The sequence below is a fragment of the Mesocricetus auratus genome, unplaced genomic scaffold (assembly GCF_017639785.1).
Source record: "Mesocricetus auratus isolate SY011 unplaced genomic scaffold, BCM_Maur_2.0 Super-Scaffold_100007, whole genome shotgun sequence".
In the NCBI taxonomy this organism is placed as follows: domain Eukaryota; kingdom Metazoa; phylum Chordata; class Mammalia; order Rodentia; family Cricetidae; genus Mesocricetus; species Mesocricetus auratus.
This window is the reverse complement of record NW_024429191.1, coordinates 37,559,188-37,583,440: the sequence shown is the minus strand read 5'-3', so window position 1 is coordinate 37,583,440 and position 24,253 is coordinate 37,559,188. Positions and strand designations below refer to the sequence as shown.

General features: G+C 44.2%; 1 non-coding gene across 1 annotated transcript; it reads left to right on the top strand.

The window, feature by feature from the left end:
* The first annotated feature begins 4,202 nt into the window (after window positions 1-4,202).
* Window positions 4,203-4,307, top strand: LOC121141682. The gene has a single exon (XR_005878645.1). It is a non-coding gene; the product is annotated as a small nucleolar RNA U13 (small nucleolar RNA).
* Window positions 4,308-24,253: the final 19,946 nt, after the last annotated feature.

Below are 24,253 nucleotides of genomic sequence, written 5' to 3'. Positions count from 1 at the left end.
GGCGTCAACACTGAAGGCAATAGCAAGCCCCAGATTAGGCAGGCAGCTCTGTATGCCCACTAATCACAGCTCTGTGTTTAGTGCCCCTGAGGTCCTGAATAGGAAAAATGGGTGTCACATTTCCTTTGACAGTTGATGAAACTGAGGCCCAGAGGGCCTCTTCTAGACCTTCAGCCAGCCAGGTTTCCCTGCATCCCAGCAGATCTCAGGTAGTACTGAGTCTCTCTCTACCCAAAGGGCTGGAAACACTGACTCTACTCAATAAGATCCTAGGGGTAACACCTCTGTCATCAGTCACCAGAAGTTATGAGAAGTCACTTTCCTAAAGCAGACCCTCGGTCTAACTAGTTAAGAAGCCAAGGGCCCAAGAGAAGCCAGACCCAGTGATCAGTCCAACTTGCACTTGAGGTGAGACTCCCAGAGAGTGGCTTACACACACTGGTTCCACCGTTTCTGGGAAAGAGGATGAGGTCATCCATTCTTATGCCAGGTTCGGCTGAGGAGAGCCTAGCTGGGTCCCAGAAAGCCATACCAGTATGTAAGCCTAGAGCAACTGTGGAGGTGGTTTCCTCCCAGGGTTTCTCTCAGCCTCCAGCATGGATGTGAGCTCCCCAAAGAGTCCCATTGTAATAGTGTGCAGAGTAATCAGGGAAGACAGGCCGGAGCAAGATGCAAGTTCAGCTGAGGAATCCATCCAGAATGACCACCCTTGTCCCACCTGCTCTCTGTCTGCCGCTGGGAGCTCTCATGGCTACCTTAATCCTACAGCTGTCATATTAGAACAGGCAAAAAAATCATCAAAATCACTGCCCTCAATGTTCCTACCCCCACCCCAGTCACTTCACAGAGGACCCAGGCATGTCCTGAAACATAAGCTTCACCTATGGCCCACGCTTCTCTTTGAGATAAAAGGTCCTCAACTTCCATTCATGTCTTCCAAATGAGAAAAACATCGACACTCACTTCCTAAGTTATTCTAAGAACTAACGGAGAGCATAGGAACAGAGGGAAATACTCAGAGGTTAAGAGCGCTGGGTGCCCTTGCCGAGGACCCCAGTTCAGTTCCCAGAACCCTCATGTGACTCACAACCTTCTGTAACTCCAGTTCTGGTAGACCCAGTGCTGTCCTCTGGCCTCCAAGCATACTGCTTGTGTGAGACACACTAACACTTATCCACACAAACAAATATTTTTTTAATCTGGACAGTGGTGGCACACACCTTTAATACCAGCACTCAGGTGGCAGAGGCAGGCAGATCTCTGAGTTCGAGACCAGCCCGGTCTACAGAGTGAGTTCCAGAATAGCCAAGGGCTACACAGAGAAACCCTGTCTCAAAAAAAAGTAAGTAAATTTTATGGCATACATACACTCATACACACACACACACACACACACACACACACACACACACACACAGGTCATAGGGGCCACAGGAGCAATGGATAGCTCTGTAGCCACAGTCTCACACCTGAGACCCCACACACACACCCTCAGCCTAGAGGGACACAGAAGGTCAGAAAGCATAGTGGTCTGGGTGAAGCCCAGACTCAGAGTGCACCCTGCCATCTACCAGCTAGGTGAGAGTAGAAGCTAACACACTAGTTGAGTCTCTGGTTCTTCCCCTGAGGGGAAAAAAAAGGAAGCTGCAATATCTGACTGGTTGTAAAGATCAAGAGATTTGGGAATTATCTTTGTCATTTCTGTAAGCTGTGCCAAAATGCTGCTCACTTAATGTTTTGTCATTTGTACCAACCCTTCAAATAAAGTAAAGTAGTAGCAAAAGCAACAAACAAACAAACAAAAGATAAAGAGATAAATATATGTTGATATGCACAATGCACAGAAGAACAATAAGACTGGCCCAAGAGAATTTTCACGGTGTTGTCAGTGACTTGGGAAAACCCAACAAAGACCCTTTCTAGTGAGCATGTGTCTAGGAGCGAATCAGCTAACCATTGAGGAAATCTTCAGTATAACACTTCTGCAAAACCTGTGAACAAGACTGGACTGATGTCTCAGCTGTTATGAGCACACACTGTTCTTTCAGAAGACCCAGATCCCAGCACCCATGTTAGGCTAGCTCACAACCACCTCCATCCCCAAGGGATTCAACAGTCTCTTCTGGCCTCTTTGTGCACCTGCACACCTATGCCATACATCCACACAGACACACAGACACACAAATAAAAGTTCGCATTTAAAAAGTGGCAGCTCCCCGCTCCTTTCCCTTTCTCTAACCATTGACCTTTACTGCCCACCCCCACACATCCTCATCAGCAAGTTTTCAATTTACTCATTTATTCAACAAGGCACTAACATAAAGCTGAAAAGAAAAAATAAACAAGTCGATTCCCTGCCCACTTTAGCTTTTTAAAATCTAATGAAAACAACTACAAGCAGACATACATGTACAGACTGATGCATAGTGTTATAGAATTAAAATGGAGCAAACACAGGAAATAACAGGGCTGACCCCTCAGGCACACAGAATTCCAGCAAGGAAGACTTCTGAAAACTGAAAAGAAGTCAGGATGGGAATTAAAAAGGCAGGATGGCCCCCAAAAGTCTCGCTGGCTTTGGAAAATGACTTGCTTAAGGAACCAAGTTTACTACAGGATTATCAATTCATAAAAGAAACCAGTTTATGGAGAATTTACAGGACTGCGCTCACACCCTCCTCCTGAGCTCATTTAAATATTCCATGTTTGTTCTCCTTATAATCAGCTTAGACTATGGGCAAAGAGTACCTGAGTTGCTTGCAACACACTAGAGAAATTTATGGTCTGTGAGTCAACGTTTCTTCCAAGGCTACAGTTTCCTTCTCCATAAAATGGTGTATATCAGAATTGGTGTCTTTACACACCAATAATGAGCATACATGGGAGAAAATTTAAGAAATGACATTCATATACCCACCAAAACACACAACAATAAGATACCTAAGGATAAAGTTCATGGAGTGAGTAAAGAACTCTGTGGTGGTTGACACTGGCTGTCAACTTGACAGCTTCTAGAATCACCTAATAGGCAGACCTCTCAGCATTTCAGTGAGGGGCTTATAGATTGGGTCATTTAAGGTGGGAAAGTCAACCCTAAATGTGGGTGGCACCATTCCATGGGCTGGAGTCTTGCACTGAACAAAAGGAGAAAATGAATTGAAGATCAGAACTCCTCTCTCTCTCCTCTCTCTCTCTTTCTCCTCTCTCTCTCTCTCTCTCTCTCTCTCTCTCTCTCTCTCTCTCTCTCTCTCTCTCTCTCTCTCTCTCTGCTTCCTGACCACCCATGCTGATGCTTGAAGCATTCCCCCTATATTTTCTTCTATAAGTTTCATGTCTTATGATCTATTTTCTTCTTGGACATTTCAAGCACCTGCCAACATGACTGCCCCATTATAATGGACTACACCCTTGAACAGTGAGCCAAAAGAGAACCTTTACTTCTTATGTTGCTTGCCGGGTATTTTCTCACAGAAGTTAAAAAAAAGTAACTAATACAGACTCCTATAACAGAATTATGAAATACTGATGAAAGCTCAAGGAATGGGCGATTGATCGATAATTGGAGGAACTCATATTGGTAAAATGTCATTATTCAAAACAACTCCAGATTCATTGCAAAATACAGTCCCCATCAAAATACCAGTGAGACTTCACAGAGCTAGAGAAGATAATACTAACATTCATATAAAGGCATAACAGACTTCAAATAACCAAATCAGTCTTGAACAGAAACAAGGTCTGAAAGAATCATAGCATTTGACTTTAAAGCATAGGGCAAAACTCTAAAAACAAAACCACCACTAGCATAAGCATCAACACACAAATCAAGAACATGACTGAAACCTTAGAAATAACCCATGCATTTATCCCCCACAACTGATTCGCAATACAAGTCCCAAAATATGTACTGGGGAAATGATGATCTCTTTCATAAGTAGTAATAGGAAAGCTGGACATCCATAAGAACAATTAAAGTAGAGCCTTGCCTCCATTCAATTCAAAGCTACCAATGGTAGCTCCAGGACATTGTCAAAGACAACTTCTTACTGCATTTATTTAGTGTGTGTGTGTGTGTGTGTGTGTGTGTAGGAGGACAATGGTCAGTTTTCTCCTTCTATCATGCTACCTGCAGAACCATCTCACCTACCCAAGGCAACAACTTTCTAAAGCACAGGAAACAAAAGCAAAAAATTGACAAATGGATCCTTTCTTTGGTTCATCAGCGTGAAGCTTGAATGTCCACACCATTGAGTAGCATGTGTCTCCCACAAACTTTGTTACCACATCAAAGCAATACCAACCTGATGTAGGAAAAAAAGTAAAAATAAATAAATAAAAGGAAAAGGAAAATAAAGGCAAAAGAAAAAAACAAAAAATTAAAAAGTGACTAATGGAATTATTTCAAACTGAAAAGTGTCTGGTCAGCAAATGAAACAAAGGATAAGAAGAGAGTTTACACAATGGGAAAGATGTACAATTTGTTCATCTGAGAAAGAACTGGTATCCAGAAACACAAGGACTAAAATATTCAACTGCTGAAAAAGTGGTCCAGCCAAAAATAGGCAAATGACCAGAGTACCCATTTCATAAAAATGCTGTATAAACAGCCATGAAATATCATTTATAAAATGCTATCAGCATGACTAACCAAGGAAATGCAAATTAAAACCACAATGAGACATTGTCTCACCCCAGATGCCATGGAATGAAAAAGACAATAATGCTGATAACAAATAACAAGAGTTATAAACAATAAACAAATAAATGCTGCCCACCATGAGGAGAATGGAAAACTCATGAATGCAGTTAGTATAGAAACTGAACAAAGGCTCCTCAGAAAACTAGAAATAAAACTGCCATGTAACCCAATTGTCTTGGCCCTAGGTACATCTGCCAAGGAAACAAAATGCCAGGTCATTCAAACTCATTGCAGCACTACTCGGCCAGGATATAGAGTCCCCAGCAGTGGTCATGTCACGTCTGCTGCGTGGCCTGTGTCCGAGAACGTGCGGAGGGTGTCGGGGATTGACAACACAGAGACTCGTTTAACGATATAAAGAGAACTTTAAACAGGCTCCAAAAAGGTTCAAGAAAAGCTCCTAAGAAAAGCTCCCACCAGAGAAGCTTCTGCTCTCTCCTCTACCCTGGCTGGTTCTGCTCTGACCCAGAGGTGGATGTGTGTGGGTTTTTGAAGGTGCGGTTAGTCTTTGGACAAGGTCGAGGTCAGGGCGGTTTCTGTGGGAAGGCCTTTCCCAGGAACTTATTGTATCATTTTTAGTAAACATGTTTTTACTAAACATTGTCTTACAGCTGCCTACTCCCAGGCAGAAGGGGAAGTGGGTCTCTGCTCAAGGTCTGGTGTTCCCACAATTCACCCCTTTTTATTTTCAATTGAGGCACTCCTGGCTTAGGTCAAGTAGGGTCACCCTCCCTTTCCTGTCTTTGGGGGACCTTGAACCCCTGTTTTAGGTGGGAGGGGTCTTCCCCACAGGTTGCCCGTCATCGGAGATACCCCAACCTTAAATCATCTGTAACCAACCTTCATGGCTATCGGGATTGCCATGGGCTAAGCTAAGCAATACTTGGTTACGGATCTCTTGTCTCTGGAACAAGGCACATTTGAGCTCGGCATAAAGCCAGAATGCCTACCCGCCACTGCCACCATTTCCAGGACCCCCATTGACATAGCGCCTCTCCATCACCATACCCATCACCAGATCTGGGCCATAACATTCTACCAGCCTTCGTCTGTTACAAGGGTAACCTGCACGTGATTTACATTCTGTTACAAGGGTAACCCGCATGTGATTTACATTTACAATTTGATAAAGTTTACAATTGTTTCAAGATCTGCTCAGGAAAGCATTTAGAAAGTGCACTTGCACAGATACATTGGGCACAATCATTGATGTTACACATGTAGCATTATGAAAAATATGAACAATAGTTGTCGCATTAGGACAAGTTGCATTTCTCTAGAAACAGGAACCATCAAGTCTGATATTTCAAGTGACCATGTCCTGTTCAAATACTGAAAAGAGGCTTTTGCCACTCATCATAGTCCATACCAATGTCCAAATATTTTAAATGGGTCCTTTTTTCCCCTAAAGGGAAAACTGGCAAAATGAATTCTGTTGTTTCAAGGTGTGTCAAGGGCAGACAGTTAGTCTTTCCAGTTCTCTGTTGGCTTCGGCATGAAAACTCACGGGTCCGGAAGGTTAATGCAGCAGGTCTGTTGAGAAACTGGAAATCTCGAACCGACTGTTTTCTTTCTTTCTTGGGCTCTAGATTCGATGACATCAAGGGTCAGGAACACTGATTTAGGAGATCTCACTCAAACTGGCTTAGGTAGGCTCCCATGGTCTCAGGTCCAGTTTTTCTCTGCTCCATGCATCTCACTAAATGGTCTGACAGTTGCCGAAGCTTTATTCTTTTCCTGCAAGAAAACACAAACATGCCCTCGACCCCAAATTAGGGTCTTCTCCACTGTCTAGTGTATGGATGTCTCCATTTGACCTGAGCAATGGTTGCTCAAGTTCCATCATGCCAGAATCTGTCTGAAGCTCACTGGCATTCACATTATAAAATTTTTAAATGAGGAGTGTATTATTTGATGAGTCATGTGGGGACTGGGGGCATTATTCCCCCTTTTTTATTTTCTAAAAAAATTTTCTTTTTTGAACTGTTGAAGCTGGACCATAACAGTAGAAGGATTTGTCTTCTACTCCTTGGTTAACTATCTAGGTAAATTGGGCTTACTAAATAACTTTTGAAAATTATTTGAAGTCTGTGAGCAGTCTTTCCCAATCTAACCTGTAGAACTCTCACTAGCTGACAAGGCCTCATTTGCATCTTAAATTTTTCTGTTAAAACATTAACAGACTGGCTGGATGTTCCTTTTGGCTATATTTAAAGCAATCTAGGTAGCTTCTTAACTATTTTTGAAGGGATTTAAGTATCCTTTTAATCATATTAGCAGTTCACACTCACACAATCACAATTACATTTCATACATACCGGTGTGGCCACACCATACATTCAGAACATACATGAATCTTTTAGTCATCCTTTTTCCCTAAGTCATGATTAGTCTGCTGCAATGAAGCTTCCTTAATTGAAATCTATGTAAAAGAACAACTCCAGCCAATCCTTGAACTAAAAAGGTTAAAAAGTCCTATATGTTTTTATCATTCCTCCATTTGAGCTACAGTCATGGGGTACAGCCGTACCTACTCCTTGTAACTCTGTAGATGCAAGGTAGAGAGGCCAGGCTTTTGGCCAAAAGTTTTTAGAGATGACTCACAAAATAGAACTTAAATGTAAACAAAATTTTCCATTCCATATACCTTTGTCTTTGTCTTTTTCTTTAATTAATACCAGTACCAATTTTTTTTTTGAGTCAGGGTTTCTCTGTATTGTTTGGAGGCTGTCCTGGAACTTGCATAAAGGTGTGTTGGGATTAAAGGCGTATGCCGCTGGGAATCTCTTGGATTCCCCTACTTCCTGACCCTGGTATCAGGCTTAGGAGGGGGAAACTCAGAATGTCTAGTTTCTGACTTTTTAATCTCATTGGCAGCAGCCGCTTCCAATGTATTATTGGTGTTACAAAATGGATGAACAGGGAGCTGGAATGACTAACTGGCATCAACATGGGGGGGGAATCCTCACCAACACCCATATTTCCCTTACCTGAGTGTTCAGCAATGGTTGGATCTTTATCATGGTGAGCATTCCTAGTATCCGGAGTAGTATTGGGGTCGACATGCCTATTGCACCGTTCGGGGACCCAAATGGGCTTCTCACTTCCTAGAGGGAAAACACAAACAGCCCCTCGGACCCTAGCTAGTAAGGGAGTGGGTGGCTGCCATTTTCCTGTAATCAAATCCTTCCATCTGACCCATCCCAAGGACTGGGAGGGTTTGTTCCAATGTCTCTCCACAGCAGACAAATTATTATGGTCTATGGTCAAAAAATTTAAAATGTAAAGTATGGTGGATAACTGAATATTGGGGGGAGGTAACATACTCCCCCTTTTTTATTTTCTTAAAATACTGTTTGAGAGTGGCATGGGTGCGCTCCACAATAGCCTGTCCCGTGGGGTTGTGAGGAATACCAAAAGAATGGACAATGTGATGTTCCCTGCAAAAGGCAGCAAAGCGATTGCTGGCATAGGCAGGGCCATTGTCCGTTTTTAGGGCATCTGGAACACCCATGTAGGCAAAGGCCTGCAGGCAATGAGAAATAACATCTTTAATCTTCTCTCCTGAGTGGAGAGAGGCAAAAATCAGTTTAGAATACGTAAGCACCGAGACATGCATGTATTTTAATTTCCCTGCCTGTGGCAGGTGAGTGACATCCATTTGCCAGAGATGGTTGGCCCTGAGGCCCCGGGGATTTACCCCCTCATTGGGAGAATTATGATAAGGGGCACAATCAGGGCACTGAGAGGTAATCTGTGTAGCTATGGATAAGGGGCACCCAGTGTGAAATTTAATGGAGCGGGCATTTAGATGATACCTCTCATGGAGCTGGTGGGCCAGCTGCTCCTGAGTAAATAAGACCCTAGGGCGGGTCAAGGAGTCAGCAATTTCATTGCCCTGGGCAAGGGGTCCTGGAAGGTTAGTATGTGCACGAATAAATTCCACATAAGCAGGGTGGATGCGCTGCCAAATAAGATGTTGGAGCTGAACTAATAAGGAACGAACCTGGGAGGTTGGAAGAACATATGGAGAAGTTTCTAAAGGTCTAACTGTGGGAACACCAGACCTTGAGCAGAGACCCACTTCCCCTTCTGTCTGGGAGTAGGTAGCTATAAGACAATGTTTAGTAAAAACATGTTTACTAAAAACGATACAATAAGTTCCTGGCCACTTCCCCTTCTGCCTGGGAGTAGGCAGCTGTAAGACAATGTTTAGTAAAAACCTGTTTACTAAAAATGATACAATAAGTTCCTGGGAAAGGCCTTCCCACGGAAACCGCCCTGACCTCGACCTTGTCCAGAGACTAACCGCACCTTTAAAAACCCACACACATCCACCTCTGGTGTCAGAGCAGAACCAGCGAGGGTAGAGGAGAGAGCAGAAGTTTCTCTGGTGGGAGCTTTTCTTAGGAAGTTTTTCTTGAACCTTTTTGGAGCCTGTTTAAAGTTCTCTTTATATCATTGAACGAGTCTCTGTGTTTTTAATACCCGACACCCTCCGCACGTTCTCGGACACAGGCTGCGCAGCAGACGTGACAATTGGAGGTCCCACCGAGATCGTAAAAGCGAGGTAAGTGGACAGGGTTAAGAAACTATGGGAAATAGTTCCAAAAAGTGAGAAGCCCATTTGGGTCCCCAAACGGTGCATCAGGCATGTCGACCCCAATACTACTCCGGATACTAGGAATGCTCACCATGATAAAGATCCAATCATTGCTAAACACTCAGGTAAGGGAAATATGGGCGTTGGTGAGGATTCCCCCCCATGTTAATGCCAGTTAGTCATTCCAGCTCCCTGTTCATCAATTTTTATAACACCAATAATACATTAAAAGCGGCTGCTGCCAATGAGATTAAAAAGTCAAAAACTAGACATTCTGAGTTTCCCCCTCCTAAGCCTGATACCAGGGTCAGGAAGTAGGGGAATCCAAGAGATTCCCAGCGACATACGCCTTTAATCCCAACACACCTTTATGCAAGTTCCAGGACAGCCTCCAAACAATACAGAAAAACCCTGACTCAAAAAAAAAATTTTTTTTGGTAACAGTAAAAGAGGTACTGATATTAAGTAAAAAAAAAAAAAAAGACAAAGGTATATAAAATGAAAAATTTTGTTTACATTTAAGTTCTATTTTGTAAGTCATCTCTAAAAACTTTTGGCCAAAAGCCTGGCCTCTCTACCTTACATCTACAAAGTTACAAGGAGTAGGTACGGCTGTACCCCATGACTGTAACTCAAATGGAAAAATGATAAAAACATATAGGACTTTTTAACCTTTTTAGTTCAAGGATTGGCTGGAGTTGTTCTTTTACATAGATTTCAATTAAGGAAGCTTCATTACAACAGACTAATCATGACCTAGGAAAAAAGGATGACTAAAAGATGCATGTATATTCTAAATGTATGGTGTGGCCACACCAGTATGTATGAAATGTGATTGCAAATGTGTGAGTATGAACTGCTTATATGATTAAAAGGATACTTAAATCCCTTCAAAAATAGTTAAGAAGCTACCTAGATTGCTTTAAATATAGCCAAAAGGAACATCCAGCCAGTCTGTTAATGTTTTAAAAAAAAATTTTAAGATACAAATGAGGCCTTGTCAGCTAGTGAGAGCTCTACAGGTTAGATTGGGAAAGACTACTCACAGACTTCAAATAATTTTCAAAAGTTATTTGGACACAGTATAGTTTACAATCTTTGAGTGATTTTCAGAAGTTTTTAAAAAATATTTAATGGATATGTCCTGTTTAATGGGCATCTACAAATAATCTAAATAGTAATCCCAATTTACCTAGATAGTTAACCAAGGAGGGTAGACAAATCCTTCTACTGTTATGGTCCAGCTTCAACAGTTCAAAAAAAAAACTTTTTTTTAGAAAATAAAAAAGGGGGAATAATGCCCCCAGTCCCCACATGACTCATCAAATAATACACTCCTCATTTAAAAATTTTATAATGTAAATGCCAGTGAGCTTCAGACAGATTCTGGCATGACAAAACCTGAGCTATCATTGCTCAGGTCAAATGGAGACATCCATACACTAGACAGTGGAGAAGACCCTAATTTGGGGTCAAGGACATGTTTGTGTTTTCTTGTAGGAAAAGAATAAAAGCTTCGGCATGGAGCAGAGAAAAACTGGACCTGAGACCATGGGAGCCTACCTAAGCCAGTTTGAGTGAGATCTCCTAAATCAGTGTTCCTGACCCTTGATGTCATCGAATCTACAGCCCAAAAAAAGAAAGAAAACAGTCGGTTCGAGATTTCCAGTTTCTCAACAGACCTGCTGCATCAACCTTCCGGACCCATGAGTTTTCATCATAAAGCTAACAGAGAAAAAAGGACCCATTTAAAGCATTTGGACATTGGTATGGACTATGATGAATGACAAAAGCCTCTTTTCAGTATTTGAACAGGACATGGTCACTTGATGGTTCCTGTTTCTGGAATCACGACTAGGCCAGTGTATTTTTCTGGAGAAATGCAACTTGTCCTAATGCGACAACTATTGTTCATATTTTTCGTAATGCTACATGTGTAACATCAATGATTATACCTAATGTATCTGTACAAGTGCACTTTCTAAATGCTTTCCTGAGCAGATCTTGAAACGATTGAAAACTTTATCAAATTGTAAATGTAAATCACATGCGGGTTACCCTTGTAACAGATAAAGGCTGGTAGAATGTTATGGCCCAGATCTGGTGATGGGTATGGTGATGGAGAGGCGCTATGTCAATGGGGGTCCTGGAAATGGTGGCAGTGGCGGTAGGCATTCTGGCTTTATGCCAAACTCAAACGTGCCTTGTTCCAGAGACAAGAGATCCGTAACCAAGTATTGCTTAGCTTAGCCCATGGCAATCCCGATAGCCATGAAGGTTGGTTACAGATAATTTAAGGTTGGGGTATCTCCGATGACAGACAACCTGTGGGGAAGACCCCTCCCACCTAAAACAGGGGTTCAAGGTCCCCCAAAGACGGGAAAGGGAGGGTGACCCTACTTGACCTAAGCCAGGAGTGCCTCATTTGAAAATAAAAAGGGGTGAATTGTGGGAACACCAGACCTTGAGCAGAGACCCACTTCCCCTTCTGCCTGGGAGTAGGTAGCTATAAGACAATGTTTAGTAAAAACATGTTTACTAAAAACGATACAATAAGTTCCTGGCCACTTCCCCTTCTGCCTGGGAGTAGGCAGCTGTAAGACAATGTTTAGTAAAAACCTGTTTACTAAAAATGATACAATAAGTTCCTGGGAAAGGCCTTCCCACGGAAACCGCCCTGACCTCGACCTTGTCCAGAGACTAACCGCACCTTCAAAAACCCACACACATCCACCTCTGGTGTCAGAGCAGAACCAGCGAGGGTAGAGGAGAGAGCAGAAGTTTCTCTGGTGGGAGCTTTTCTTAGGAAGTTTTTCTTGAACCTTTTTGGAGCCTGTTTAAAGTTCTCTTTATATCATTGAACGAGTCTCTGTGTTTTCAATACCCGACACCCTCCGCACGTTCTCGGACACAGGCTGCGCAGCAGACGTGACATCTAACAATGTTGGCAACATAAACACTATCAGTATATAAATTAAAGGGCTCTCCCTCAAACATTTGGAAAGCCATCAAGCATGCAAACAACTCGGCGGCTTGTGCTGACATCTGCCCTATGGGTACCCTCTTCCGTACCTGAGAAGAAACCACCACCGCAATACCCTTGGAGGAGCCGTCTGTAAAGACTGAGCGAGCTCCAACTAGAGGGTTCTCCTTTAAAATCTTGGGAAAGATCACAGGGTGTTGTTTAAAAAAAGACATCAAGGGGCTATTGGGATAATTGTTATCAAACTGGGCGCCTGTAGATGTAATAAACAGGGTCCACCCATCATGGAAGATCTGTAGATGTTCCACCTCCTCCTTACCATAAGGAAGGATAATTTTATCAGGACTCTTTCCAAAGGTTTGAATGCTAAACTTGTGCGCCTTCCACAACAATTGTAAAATGAGATCATAGTAAGGGGTCACTACCTTCTTAGGGGAGGCTGACAAATGTACCCAATAAATAGGACCAGTCTGCCAAAACACGGCAGTGGGCGAAAAGCTAGATGAAAGTACAACCAGAACAAGGGGCTGCCCATAATCTATATGCCAAAGGTGGGCTTGCTCTATACTTCTTAACAACAATTGTAGGGCTTCCCTGGCCTCTGGGGTAATCTGTCTAGGGGAAGTTGGAGCAGGATCTCCAGGCAGAATATCATAAAGCGCTTTAAGAGCCCCTGTTTTAATAGAAAGAGAAGGGCGAAACCATTGCACCTCTCCCAAGAATCTCTGCCAATCATGAAGTGTTTTTAAATTTGAACAATCAATTTGGAGTCTTTGTGGCCGGAGGCCAGTTTGTTGAATTTGAAGACCCAAATAAGTATAAGGGGGTCTCTTTTGGATCTTTTCAGGAGCCAAAATAAATCCGCGGGCCTCCAGAAGTTCCTGTAGCTCTGCAAAGGCTATGTAACATTGTCTTTCTTCGGCCGCGGCCAAAAGAATATCATCCATGTAGTGGATAATGTAAAGATCAGGGAACTTACGTCTGAGGGGATCTAAACAGGCAGCTACATAAATCTGGCATATAGTTGGACTATTAGCCATCCCTTGGGGAGCACCACCCATTGGAAGCGAAGGGCAGGCTCCCTAAAGTTAATCGCAGGAAGGCTAAACGCAAACCAAGGACTATCTTGAGAATGCAAGGGAACAGAAAAGAAGCAATCCTTCAAGTCAATGACAATCAAATGCCAGTCTTTAGGAATGGCCACAGGCACGGGCAAGCCAGGCTGCAGAGCCCCCATAGGCTGCATGGTCGCATTCACGGCCCTCAAGTCTTGTAGTAACCTCCATTTCCCTGAAGATTTTTTTATTACAAATATAGGGGTATTCCAAGGGGACGTGGAAGGAACCAAATGACCTGCCTCCAATTGTTCTTGAACTAGCTGGTGAGCCGCCCTTAGTTTCTCCGCTGGTAAGGGCCACTGTTCTACCCATACCGGATCATCTGATAGCCATGTGATGGGTATGGGGGCTGTCGGCTCAACAGTGACCCTCATCAAAAATGGCCAAAACCCTTCCTATCCCCTGGGGCCCTGGTCTCCAAAGGGAGGGATGCCACAGGGCAAACCTCTCCCTGTTCTAGTTTACCTAGTTCCCTCCCCGGGCTCCAGCCCCTCCCTTGCATCATCTGGGGGCCCCTGCTTTTGGACTTGGGTGCCTGAGTGGTGAGGACCACTCCCATTTCTTGCATGAGGTCCCGTCCCCAGAGGTTAATAGGGAGGCCAGGCAAAACATATGGCTGGAAAAGCCCTGTGTGGCCTTCAGAGTCTTGCCACTTTAAGATTGTGAGGCTTTTTTGGGGCACAGCCTGTCCTATTCCCTGGAGGGTCACTGTCCCTTCCTCTTTCAGCCAGGCGGGGGGCCAGAATTTATCTGAGAGGACAGAAAAATCTGCCCCAGAATCTAAGACGCCCCTAAAGGACTTGCCTTCTATCTTTAATGTAAGCTGGGGGCGGTTCTCCATAGTGGCTACCCAAAATGCTGCCGGGCCGGTACGTCCAAAACCTTGGTTGCCCCTTTTCTCTTTAATTTTTCTAGCCTCACAAGGAGCTGTAGGGAGAAGGAGTATCTGAGCAATCCGTTCTCCTGCAGGGATGGCAACAACCCCACTGCCCACTGATGTCATTATTTTAATCTCCCCCTCACTATCCTGGTCTATAACACCGGGGTGTACCTGGATGCCTCGAAGAATAGTACTGGACCGTCCCAAAAGTAGTCCGACCGTGCCTGGGGGCAATGGCCCATGCACCCCAGTAGGGAGGGCCTGGATCCCCATTTCCGGTGTTAGGATTGCCCGGGCAGAGGGAGCGAGGTCCAATCCTGCACTCCCCGAGGTGGCTCTAAGGAGGTCTGAGATATGAAGGGGTTGCTCTGGGGGAGAAAATGAGTCCTGCCACTGCCCAGAGCAGGGGTCATTGCCCCGTACACATTGGTTTTGGGGCCCTGGGGCGGGGCCCTCCTCCCGTTTCCCTGATTATTATTAGCAGAAAGGAAATTTCCCTCCCGGTCAGTTTTAGAGTAGCAGTTATTGGCCCAATGATATCCCCTTCGACAACGGGGGCATAAACCAGGTCCCTTGAGACCCGTAGTACTATTTTGAGGGCACTCTCTACGGAAGTGTCCCTCCCTACCGCAGCTAAAACATGTTTTTCTCCCTCCCAGAGTAGGTCTTTCTTTCCCCACTTGGGGCCGAATAGCAGCAGCTAACACTTGGCCCTGGATGAAGTTCCCATCAATGTCCCTACAGATCCGGATATAGTCATTTAGACTTTTATTGCGATAGGGGCGAAGGGCTTCCTTACAATATTTATTTGCATTTTCAAATGCCATCTGCTTTATGACTGGCATCGCAGGCCCAATGCCCCCAAATATTCTTTCTGCTACCTGACTGAGACGGTCTACGAAGTCTTGAAAAGGTTCGGAAGGTCCTTGAAGGACTTTGGACAGATGATCCCCTCCTCCCTTGGAAGGCAATGCTTTCCAAGCCCCTTGGGCTGCTGCTGCCACTTGGGCATAGACTGCGATGTCATATTGTATTTGTTGCTGAATGGTGGCGTATTGACCACTCCCAGTAAGCATCTCCACATTTCTCTGGGGCTGTCCGGCCTGTGCATTTCTTTGGGCTGTCTGGCTGCATCTTTCCTGAAACTCACCTCTCCAAATCAAATAATCTCCCCCCGACAGAGCTGCTCTGCAAAGCTGCTGCCAATCGCCAGGTGTCAAATTAAGAGACGCAAAAGATTCCATTAAGGAAAGTGTAAATGGAGCCTGTGCTCCATAATTTAAAGTTGCCTCTTTAAGTTGTTTTATATCCTTAAAATTTAAAGGGTTATGATGCCGAATGACCTGTCCAGAATTGTTCGGATCTGGAACTTCCATTACTGGGGCCACCACCGGGCAGCATTGGACCCCTCCTCTGGGTCTTCCCTCCAGGTCCGAGAAGGACTGGGTTATCTCATAGGAGGAGTCCCTTTTTTCAGAGTATGGGGAAGGGTTTCTCTCCCTGTCCTGTCTTTCCTTAATTAGAATCTTTTTTAGTTCTTTTTTAAGGGCCGCGATCTCAGCAAGTAACCGTTCCTTTTCAGACTGTGACGAGTCTGAGTCTGAGCTACTTCCATTTTCTAGGTCTGATAGAGAAGGATATAACCGATTCTGACCGGAGTCCTTCTTTTTGGGTCGTGCCCGGAGACCTCTACCCGTTTTTTTGTTGTTACTAAGAGACTCCTCCTCATCCTCACTAACAATGGAGCCTCTAGTTTCAGTCACAGTCTCTTCATCATCACTCTCTGCCCCTGAACTCAAGGAGGCTTGAGTCTCAGTCTCTTGTAACTCTAAAAAAGCCTCTTTTGTGTCCTGAACTACCTGGCGGTGACGAACCTTATCTGTCAAAAGTGCTCCCCTCACTAATATCCATAAGGAGAATGTCGTAGGGGGCAAGGACTCAGATCCCTCTTTTCGTAAAAGTCTATGAAGATCACGGCGAACCTCCTCCCAATCTGGAATATTTAAGCTTCCCCCAGTAATGAACCATGGACTGGCTCGTTCGATCGATTTTAGAAAGCCTTCTAGGGTTTTAGACTTGACTGCAGTCCCATGTCCTTTAAGTAACTTTTTTAGTTGATACTGTAATGATTCTAGCTTCCCGGAACTATTCCCCATAGTTTCTTAACCCCGTCCACTTACCTCGCTTTCACGATCTCAGTGGGACCTCCAATTGTCACGTCTGCTGCGTGGCCTGTGTCCGAGAACGTGCGGAGGGTGTCAGGGATTGACAACACAGAGACTCGTTTAACGATATAAAGAGAACTTTAAACAGGCTCCAAAAAGGTTCAAGAAAACCTCCTAAGAAAAGCTCCCACCAGAGAAGCTTCTGCTCTCTCCTCTACCCTGGCTGGTTCTGCTCTGACCCAGAGGTGGATGTGTGTGGGTTTTTGAAGGTGCGGTTAGTCTTTGGACAAGGTCAAGGTCAGGGCGGTTTCTGTGGGAAGGCCTTTCCCAGGAACTTATTGTATCATTTTTAGTAAACATGTTTTTACTAAACATTGTCTTACAGCTGCCTACTCCCAGGCAGAAGGGGAAGTGGGTCTCTGCTCAAGGTCTGGTGTTCCCACATGGTCACTCATCAATGAAGGGATTAGAAAAAAGTAGTGTATATACACAATGGAATGATAGCCATGGAAAGGAATGAAATTCTGACATTTGTGGCAACATAAATGAAGGGAATTGTATTAACTAAAAGAAGCACTACATGTTCTCACTCATACATGGGAACTTACCAAATTGGTTTTATAGAAATATAGAGTAGCACAAAGCTATGCTGATGTCCATGATCCATGCTGCCATGGGGGACATCCACGATCAGGGCTGCCACAGGAGACCATGTTGATGTTCATGATCAGATCTATCACAGGTGGCCATGTTGATGTCCATGATCAGGGATGGCACTGGAGACCATGTTGAGGTCCGTAATCCATGCTGCAGCCAGACACCATGTGAGTATCTGTGGTCTTTGCTGCTACTGGAAACCATGTGGAAGTCCACAATTTGTGCCGATGCTGGCTGTTATGGGCAAGGAAGCTTCTTTTACAGTGACACCAATGACTGCAGACACATAGTTGAGAAGAGAGAGACACTGAAGACATCTGTCACAACCTTTCCCCATGCCCCCAAAAGAAACAGTCTAGACAAGAAGCCACTGAAAAGAGTCCTTGAAAATCATGATAGGGATGCTGAAGTGTAGCTCTTCACAGTTGATAGCTTCTGATGACAGGGGGAGTAGAGGACTCAGCTGTCTTTAAGGGGATACTCCAATGAGTATATGTGCACAATACAAATTGAACTTGGCAAATTTTGGGGGAGGAAAGGAAAAAAGGAGGGTGAACCCGAGAGGAATAGAAAGTGAGTTTGATCAGGGTACATTGTGTGAAGTTCCCAAATAATGAATAAAACTATTATGCTGGGGATAGATAGATAGATAGATAGATAGATAGATAGATAGATAGATAGATAGATAGATACTGGCTATTTAGGAAAAATAAAGGAAATACAGAGTAGAATATGGGCTAGTGAGTTTACAAGGGACACGAAGGAGGTGAGACTAGAAAAGTCAGGTATAGAATCAGTCCTGGAGTCCAGTGGCATTTGGGAATAGTGGAGTTCACAGTGATTGCATATCCCATAATAGTTAAACAAATAGGCTTTAAAGGTTCCCAAAACAAAGAAATGGTCAGAGCTGAAGAGATAGCTTTGGTGGTTAAGAGCATTTTCTGACGGGACCCAGTTTTCAGTTCCTAGCAGTGTCATGGTAACCCAAAGCACATGCGGCTCCATCTCCAGAACCCCCCTCTTCTGGCCTCTGAGACACCCAAACACATAAATAATTAAATAACAATAATGAAATAAATAATAATAAGTGCCTGAGTTGATGGGCATAACAATTACCTTCCTTTGATTGTTACATTTCATATTCACACAGCAAAATCTCAATTTGTATGTACCAATAAATGCGTATAGCTGTTATGTGTCAAATGACAATAATAAAGAGGAACAAGAAAATGTATCTATCTGAGAGAAAATGTGTAGCATCTTATCACCCCTTACTTGTGAGGTAGATTGGAAAATAATCAGTTGGCCACAGACTCCACCAAACCTAACCAATGGGACATGTGACTCAGGTCCAAGACTCCAACATCCTTTCATGCTGTGTCAAGAATACTCTTCCCACGTGAGGAACTCCCCACTGCCAAGGGCACTGGCCTGCATCCAAATGTCCTCTAACTCTCTCTCCCACCCTCCAGACCCAGAAGCCACTGACAAAGGACGAAGACTAGATGACAGCCTGCAATGGCAACTGACCATTCTCCAGAGTCAAGGCATCAGAAACTCCAGGAGGAAGCCAAAGGTAAGTTCTTGGTTCCCTGGGATGGCATATGGGTTCCTAGGGAAGTGAGAAGAAGGGAGAAAGGAATGAAGGCTCCATAGAATGAGACAGGCAAGAAATCTGGAAATGAGCAAGGTGAGACAGAGGATGGGGAGAACGAAGGGTAGCTCTGAGCCCTCCCCTGTCCTCTCACCACTGCCATGCCACTCAGGAAGGGAGCCACATGGGTACCACATCGGAGGCTGTCTGTCTCAGAGCAAGACCCTGCCTCCAGCCTTTCTGAGGGTGATGGCCAACGGTGCTGCCAGTTCTATTAGTCTAGTTTTAGGTGTGTTATTCCACCAGAGCCAGCAGCTCCTTTTGCATTTCTGTCTTTTATTTGTCTCTCTCCTGAATCCAAAAAAATGGTCACTGATATTGGATATTGGCTTTGTGTAGACCACACATGCGTGACACTAGTATGCAAGGCCTTTCAAAGTGAGTTTAAAGGTTCTTGAAATGTTCACAGAGAAAGAACAAAGGTAAGATAGATAGATAATAGATAGATACATTGGTAGATACATAGACACATAGAGAGATACATAGCTCAATAACATTTAATTTGACCATCTCCAGTTGCATTTGTTTTCCTACAAACAACATGATTTCACTTTTCTTTATGGCTGGAAAAGCTTCAACTGTGTGCATAACCCACATTTTCTTTACCCATTCCTCTGCTCTGGACGCCTAGGTTGGTTCTTTAACAAAGCTGTTGTGGAAAGTGCTATAGTAAACACTGGTATGCATGTACCTGTGACATTGACTTGGGGTTCTTAGGGTAGATATGCAGCAGTGCTGTAGATGGGTTATATACATCTACTAGTTATGTAAAGGGCCTCCATACTGATTTCCATACTGATCGAATTAAGCCTGTCTCAAAAAAAATGAGTATCACACATATTCTCTCATGTGTGGACCTAAATTTTACATAGATACCTGAAATCATGTGTGTACACATCACATTAAAGTGGAAAGGAGATGGTCTAGGGAACAAAGGGGGAGCTAAGGAGAGGGGAGAGAAATGAGAGAGGGAGGTAGTGCTAAGGATGTCCTATGCTCAAAGTACTTCATATACTTTTGTGAAAATGGCCTGTGTTGACTGATCACTGCTGACAGTTTGACTGGATCTGGAATCAATTAAAACTCAAGCCACTGAGCACTTCTGTGGGGGATTTTCTTGATCAGATTATTTCAAGCAGGAAAACCCACACTAAATCAGGGCTTCTGGCACAGCCCAGATTAAAAGGCATGGAAACATTTTTTTGCCTGCTTGTCCTCACTCTTGCTGGTGAGTACATCTACCCTATTGCTGATGCATTCCTCTACCAATATAAGCACTATCCTCTTCAACGCCAAAGTAGACTGAAGCCCAATGGCTCTCCAGGAACCCTCCAGTTTCAGTAACAGGTGGGGAGTATGGAGATATCCAGCTTCATGGACCCAGCAATCGCTGGTTCTCAACCTCTCCAGAATGAGATAGCCATTACTGGGCTACCTAGGTCACATTGTGTAGCCAATCTAATAAATCCTCTTTTAATATATATGTATTCATTCTATCAATTTTGTTCCTTTAGATAACTGTGACTAGCACACCTTATATAGCCCAGTACATTCAATTTCCAAATGAAGCCAATATTCTAGAAGGGGGACTCCCTTTCTGAAGCAGCACACAGACCGCCCTCTGAAATAAGTGAACTGCTGAAAACCATTTTGACAACCAGCTAAGCAAAATTCTGTAATGAACAAGTATTTATTCAGGGCTGAAAATATGGCTCAGTGATTAAGAACACATATTGCTCTTGTAGAGGACTGGAGTTCAGTTCCCAGCACCCACAACTGTTCCAAGGAGATCTGACACCTTCTTTTGACCATCATAGGCACCTGCATGTAGGTGGGTCACTCCCAAGCACACACACATACACAGTAAATCAATTAATTTTTAAAGAATATTTATTCAAGAAAGTCTAGCAAAACATTGTAAGAGCAGAAGTACCTGCAGCCTTGAGTGTACATCCACCCCACCCCCACTCCATCCCCAACTCACTCCCACCCCACCCCAACTCCTTCTCATTCTCTGCATGCTAGAAGTCTGACACCAAGATGGCTGCGGCTTCCCCAGATCCAACCTAGTTGTGGAGTGGGGAGATGTAGCACATCCCATACTGCAGAAGCTGAATTCCAGAGAAGTGCAAACAAGACACTCCCTTCTTCTATGTGCATACCACCTGTGTCCAGTATGATGCGAGGATGAATGAATTAAACACACCAATCCACAGATTAGGGCCAGCAAAAGATGACTTGGTAGTCAAGAACACTTGCTACTCATGAAGAGAATTTCAGTTTGGTTTCCAGTACTCATGTTGGGTGACACACAGCAGCTGCATCCAACACCCTCTTCTGTCCTCCAGGCACATACATGGTGCACATATATGCATGCATCTAAAATATACACTTTAATCTCTATGATGACTAAGCCAGAAAAAGGTGCTTACTGCCAAACCTGACAACCTGAGTTCAATCCTTGGGAACCACATGGCAAAAGAAGAAAACCAATACCTGGAAGTTGTCATCTGACCTCCACACATGTACCATGGTGTGTGTGTGTGTGTGAGAGAGAGAGAGAGAGAGAGAGAGAGAGAGAGAGAGAGAGAGAGAGAGAATAACAGTAATAAAGAAGAGGACATGAATTTGAGAGGGAGTGGTAACAACACAACTCCTACATCTAAAAATATTTATGTGTTAGTCATCTTTCTATTGCTATGAAAAGACGCCATGACCAAGGCAACTCTTCATTTTAAAAACATTTAATTGGGGGTTTGCTTACAATTGCAGAGGTGGAGTCCATTATTATCATTGGTGCTGGAGAAGTAGCTCAAAGTTACATCCTCATCTACAGGTCAAGAGAATGATAGAGATGCTGGGCCCAGTGTGGGCTTTTGAAACCTCAAAGCCCACCCCCAGCTATACTCTTCCTCCAACAAGACCACACCTACTCAAACAAGGCCACACCCCCTAATCCTTCTAATCCTTCTCAAACGGGGCCACTCCCTAATGACTAAGCATTCAAACACATGAGTCTATGGGAGCCACTCTCATTTAAGCCACTGCATAAACCAACCACATACTTCCTAAAGAAGAAATGTGTTTGATTAAAACATTAAGCATCTCTGTGTACATTGAGGCTGACTCAGCTCCTACCACATCATTGTTGCCACAGTGCATAACATATTAAGATCTGCCCCTGCATCTTCACAGCCTACCTCCTGCCAACAACATACCCCCACAGTCCCTACTGACTATAACACAGCTGAGGAGAACCTTGGCCATTTATACACTGACAGATCCGGTCTCCAGGCTTTGAGAATACAGTCCTGATCTAGCGAGACAAGCCAAAGCTCACAGATTCAATGAGATGGGCACATTATGAAGTTTTACTAACTTGTCTAGTAGTGGCCACCTAAAGAAAGGAGAAACGGGGTAGTTTTGAGCCACACTACCACACTTACATATTTGGTGATCAGTCATTTATTAAATGCAGGCATGGGTACCTGGAGGAGCCTTGATACTATACTGGGCCAGTTGTTGGATATGTTAGTGAAACAGATGTCATGCAGCATGAAAGGAATTTCAAGCAATGACAGAACTGCCCCCTCACTAAGGAACTCCAGAAGGTACTAAGTGTGACACACAGTTTTACATTTTTCCTTCTCTCTGAAAGACAAGAGAAGGGAAGATTCTAGAGTTTTGAGAAGAGGCAGGGTGGGGACAGTCTCTGGGGCATGAAAGGAGAAGCAGGAGGAAAACTAGTTTTGTTTCTCTCTCAAGGAAGAATAAGGTACTCCTCCACCCTGCCACCAACTTTAAATAGCCCTTGGAAATTCCTCAAAGACAGGTTCTTCCGGGAGCAGGAAAAGGACAGGCATTGTCAGAGGTCAAAGGGCAAGGGAAATGGAGATCTGGGCAGCATGGGGTGGGGCAACCATGGTCCTTGAAAGCCATCCTGATTTTCAGACCCACCTGCCATAAGCCTGGGTATCTGGAAATGCCTGTGTATCTCTCTAGGGTTCACTTTAGTGAATGCAAGGGTAACCCACATACACCCCACCTCCTCATTGGTGTGAGGTGAGCAGGTCATCCACTCCCCCTCCAAAAAAAAAAAAACACCTGACTGTTCTCCAGCATGTCATTCTCCATGTCTCACCCTCTAGACATCACACAGCAGGTGACTACAGTGATCACCCTGCAGTAATTCACCAGCACTCAAGAAAATGCAGAGAAGAGCATTCCACCCACCCCCAAATTCAGGCTCTGGTTAACTGCATGGTCCTGGAAACACCGCTGACCCTCTCTGGACCTCAGACTCTTCGTCTATAAGCTGAAATAATTGTCCCAGCGATTCCCAACAACCCTTTCTGATCTTTCTGATCGGGGAGGATATATACAAGTTCTAAAACTCGAGCCATCCTTCAGAGATGCCAGAGCTAAGAGTTCACAGCCTTTCATTCTTGGGGGGGGGGCTGTCAGTCCAACAAAAATGTACACTGGAGAAAAAAAGGCACACTATTGCAGCACCTTAATCTGTACTATGACTGTCAGCTGCCATGTTATGTAAATCAACGTAGACTTCTCACCTGTGGTGAGTGTCCCCTTTGAAGGGGAGGTTAACAGTGGGTCAAAGCATATAGAAACCTTGCACCCTCTGCTTGATTTCTTTTTCATGCACCAGCTCCTGGGAATAGAGAGATGTCAAGTGAATCAAAACTCCCTGTACCTCTAGCACCAGGGCATCTGATGCCTACTTCTGGCCTCTATGAGTACCTACACACACACACACACACACACACACACACACACACACACACACACACACACAAACAGAGAGAGAGAGAGAGAGAGAGAGAGAGAGAGAGAGAGAGAGAGAGAGGCAGGCAAAGACCAGAGACAGACAGGCATACACACAAACATATAAAAATATATCTTTTTAAAAGTAAAGTCTTACAAAAATTATCACAACATACGTGAACACTCAATTCTTTTCATTTGTCCTCAAACCCTTGCTCTGCAGCAGGAATCTGGAGAAGGGAAGATGCTATGTCCTAGGATTCACCATCCATCCTCTCCCCAGAGCCTTCATGGTGTCATAGACGTTGGCCAAATCCCTTGGCTTCACACGTCCAAGCTCATCCTCAGGAAGAACCCCTCCCCACGTCCTGTATGAGGTCATCACGCAGTTACCTGGTACTCATCCTGAAAGACTATTGGAGACAGGTAGACGCAAGTCACTGTCCCTTCAAGGGGGTCATCTATAGCCTACTTGCTAATGGAGTCTCATGATTCTCCAATTCCAAAGGGGAATTTCCTTGGAAACACTTCCCAGGATCCTTTCCCTACTTCTTTCAGTCTAATTTAGCCAAAAATACATGCATGCATGCATACATACATACATACATACATAAAGACTCTGGTGGATAACAGAGGTGGATGACCCAAAAACCTGGTTCTTCCCTTCTGTGCCCCACCCACAGCATCTTCAACTGTCAATCCTTGCTTCTCT